A 4,429-nucleotide genomic window follows, 5' to 3' on the forward strand; every position below is an offset into this window, starting at 1 on the left:
CAGGTTGCCATTATCCCTCAAAAGAAAAGTGTATAACAGCTGTGTCTTACCAGTACTCACGGCGCTCTTTCGCTATACTTGTCCCTTGCGCCAATGAACATCAAACATTCATTCATTTTGTTGAATTGACCAAACATTCCCTCGCCCAAACATTCAGATTAGGTGAGGGAACAAACGCGAGTTAATGGGCAGGACATGTAATAAGCAGGGACGGTAACCGATGGTCCTTAAGGGTTACGGGCAGGATTCCAAGGGAAGGGAAGTGTAGCAGGGGCCGGCAGAAAGTTAGGTGGGCTGATTAGATTGAGAAGTTTGCAGGGACAACGTGGCCACAATTAGCATATGACCGGGGTAGTTGGAAAAGTATGGGAGAGGCCTTTGCCCTGCAGTTGGCCTAACCAGGCTGATGATGATGATGAAACGTGGTCCCCAGATAAAGATAAACAAGTACACTTGTCAATATGTTCCATTCAATGTGCTCGTACATTTAAGCAGCTTAGCATCATGGATATCAAATGAAAATTTAGAAAAAATAGTAATTCAAATATTATAACTAAGATATGGTATGGTTGAGTCACTAATGATCGCGAATCACTTTGTTTAAATGAAGACTACCAATGTCATAGTAAACATTGTAATGACAATGGCACCTGACAAGGTCCAATTACTGGCGATCACCAGTGATTGTGATGACTTCAGTGTATTTTGAATGGTCAGTGATCAAAACCTATATGGAAGTGATCACTATTCTATCATTATAAACACGGCAGAACAATTGGGACATAATCATTATCCTCCTAGGTGGAAGCTAGAGTCCCGACTGCGAACGATATTGGGAACTTGCATACGTATCTCCCACAAGTGCGGCTCGGCGTTGTACGACCTCGCGTGAGCACTAGGCACCTGTTCTTCCGCTTAGCATCCGGACAGGGTCAACACGAGGTACGCGCTCCCCGTGCGGGCAAGGGCACCGTGCGTGAGCTCCGTCCTCTCGGCGGACGAGAGGAAGCATGTACGTACTCGGTGCAGTCCCAAGGGAAAAGAAACACGCTGGTGCCACGAGAGTCGCCGCCAGGCGACTCACGTGGCGATTCGCCAGGCGATTCTCGTGGCGTCTAATACGTCACTCTTCGTGACGTCTTAGATTATGAGTATTGGGAATAATGCCGAAATTATCCTACTAGGTGATGACCGCATACAGGATGGCTATACCGACAACAGGAAGTGAATGCTAGACGTTTGTGAGCAACATAGCCTTGTCATCGGGAATACGGGGCCTAAGTGTGAAAGGCATATCACGTGGGCAATGGGAAACCGGCAATCGACCATTGATTACTGTCTGATGACGGAAGGAATTCATAAGTTGAGAGAAATGGTCATTGACGAGGAAAGATGTAGCAGCATAGGGAGTGACCATAAACGCATAATCTTGAAAATGGGATATGTGCACAATGCGTTTGCGGGCTCGTTGGTGCGGATCCATAAATACTTTGTTTAGCGCAATACAACGGACACAAGAAAGGCGACCCCCAGGACAAGGCGTTACTCTCAACTGACATCATTTTATTGCCTCACTCCTTTATAGACAGCAGAAACTAGAGTAACATGCGCAGTGAGCACCATGCGCAGGAACCACCAACATCCGATCACAAGAGCGCACTCAAGCGACAGAATCTAAAAAAAACCATCTTCAGCGCTGTACGTGTTTAAACAAGGCACACTAATGCACTGTAACCCTAACTAATGTATGAAGAATGCTTCCGATAACTCTCGGGCGGTGGTATCGCGGCTCTTTTTCAAAATCGTGGTATCACGAAACATGGGTTTGCACTTGCATATTTTACAATGTTGACCCAATAAACATTGTAAAGCATGCAAGTGCAAACCCATGTTTCGTGATACCACGATTTTGAAAAAGAGCCGCGATAGCACCGCCCGAGAGTTATCGGAAGCATTCTTCATACACAAGCAAATTGTTCGGCATCTAAAAAGTCGTAATCTACTGTCATACTGTCAGCACGGTTTTCGATTTGGTTTTTCCACACTCACTCAGCTCATTGAATTTACTCACGACATAGCTTCCACATTAAATAAGCGCGATCAAATCGATGCAATATTTATAGATTCTTCCAAAGCATTTGACATGGTCTGCCATAATAAGCTTCTTCGTAAACTACGTATCATATTTAACGGCAATAAGTTATTCGACTGCATAACCGACTGTTTATACTTGAGATCCCATTTCGTCACTTTCAACCATGCACAGTCATCGTCAGCCACTGTAACTTCAGGTGTGTCCCAAGTATCGGTGCTTGGGCCTCTATTATTTATCATTTTTATCAATGATGTAGCAACTGTTACTCATGACACCACAGCGAAGTTACGCCTATATGCCGATGACTGCGTGCTTGATCATGGGCGTTAGCAACGTTACGATGAACAGTGTTTACGATGTTTACGAACAGTGTTACGATGAAAAGTGTTTTCACTGTTCTGTGCATGGAGTAACGCATGTAAAATGGAAATTAGTTTCAGTAAGACAGCTGCAATGACATGCGGTAACAAAAAGAATCCGCTGCATTTCTCTTACAGTAACAACGGTAACTACTTGACACATGTCAGCGCGTTCAGATACCTTGGTATTATTTTTTCATTTAACTTAAAATGGAATGCTCATATTAACGTTTCTGGGAAAGCACTTCGCAAACTTGGCTATCTCAAACGAACCTTAAAAAATGTCACGAAGGAATGTGAATTACCTGCTTACAAATCACTTGTTCGACCGATTCTTGAGTACGCCTCAACTGTTTGGTCCCCTCATCACGTGTGCGACATTGACCGTTTACAATCTGTTTAAAAAAAAGCAATACGATTCATCTTCGGACGGTATGATCGCAACTTTTCACCTTCGTCACATATGCACACTTTATCTTTGCAAATGTTAGAACACAGGCGCACACGTGAACGTATCATCATGCTGCACAAGATCGTTCACACGTCATCTGGCCTTCAGGCACCCTTCTCATTTGTGCCCTCAAGCGCACGTGCAACCCGACGAAACCACCCATTAAACATTCTTCCTTTCAAACCACATATAGAATGCTTTGAATTTTCTTTTTTCCCGCTAACTGTTGAAATTTGGAATCGATTGGACGGCTCACTTCGCGCATTGCCTATTGAAGAGTTCGTTGTTCAGTTGCCTAACAATTTGACCTGTTGATCTGTTTTTAATACTTGTGTGTTATCTAGTTCTACGCTGCCCATGTTATTTGTTTTTACTAATGTATGTACCCACTCCTGCTATGTCTCCCCTACGAGACAGCAGTATTTGTAAATAAAAAAATAAAAAAAACGTTGGTTGTCAGAAATACGTGAGAAAAGGAACGCAGCACCTACAATATTTTATGCCAACACAAAATTATTAGGCAGGAAGTCCAGAACAATAGAACAACATATCCTAGGCGAAGATGGAAACAAACTGGAAGGGGAAGCGACATTCAATTTCACCCGAAAGATAACAGCCTAATGTTTCCAAGGCAATGAAGAGGTTGTATTTGAAGAGAAAAAGATCATGAAAGAGAACCATATGAAAAAGGAAATGGTGCTGACAAATTTCAACTGGAAGAAAGCCGAAGAGAAAATTCCTAAGCGCACAGCCACAGGGCTAGACGAGGTTCCCGTTAGGCTGATTAATGAACGCGGACCAAAAAGTAAGAAATCTCTCGTGAAAGCAGAGGAAAAAAACTTTAAAAGATACAAAGTAGAACGAATTTAATTTATAAAGGTAAGGAGAAGAAATATAGTTCACTCGTACAGACCGTTCACTATTACATCGGTAATATACAGGCTAGCAATGTAGGCATCAAAGCTGCAAGCATAGGCAGAGAATACTGGCATTTTTGGGAGAACTTCAGAATGGCTTCAGAATAGGTAAGCGTTTGGATGATAACTTATTTGTTCTTACTCAGTGTATTGGAATATCAAGAGTAGAAACCATACGCTTATATGTGGCCTTTTTAGGCATTACAGGAGCGTATGACAACGTAGACCACAAGATTTTGTTAAATATTCTGGAAGGGAAATCCTTAGATGACGATTGTCTACAGCTTATGAGAGAGATTTAGTTAGAAAATACCGTTTCCGTTGAATAGGATGAGGCGCGAGGAGAAATTTCATAACAAGGGACTCGGGCATCCTTTATCCCCACTGCTGTTTATGACGTAATTGGTGAGGATGGAGAGGGCGCTGGAAGGAAGTAATGTCAGGTTTGATCTCTCACACTGGCGGGTACAGTAGTTGAGCAGCAGCTTCCAGGTTTATTTTATGCGGATGACATTGTGTTTCTAGCTAACATAGTGATTTGCAACGTCTGGCTAATATCTGTGGGCAGGAAGGCAACAATTTAGGTTTAAAATTTAGTGTAAGAAAA

Source organism: Dermacentor variabilis, unplaced genomic scaffold, assembly GCF_050947875.1.
Source record: "Dermacentor variabilis isolate Ectoservices unplaced genomic scaffold, ASM5094787v1 scaffold_21, whole genome shotgun sequence".
In the NCBI taxonomy this organism is placed as follows: domain Eukaryota; kingdom Metazoa; phylum Arthropoda; class Arachnida; order Ixodida; family Ixodidae; genus Dermacentor; species Dermacentor variabilis.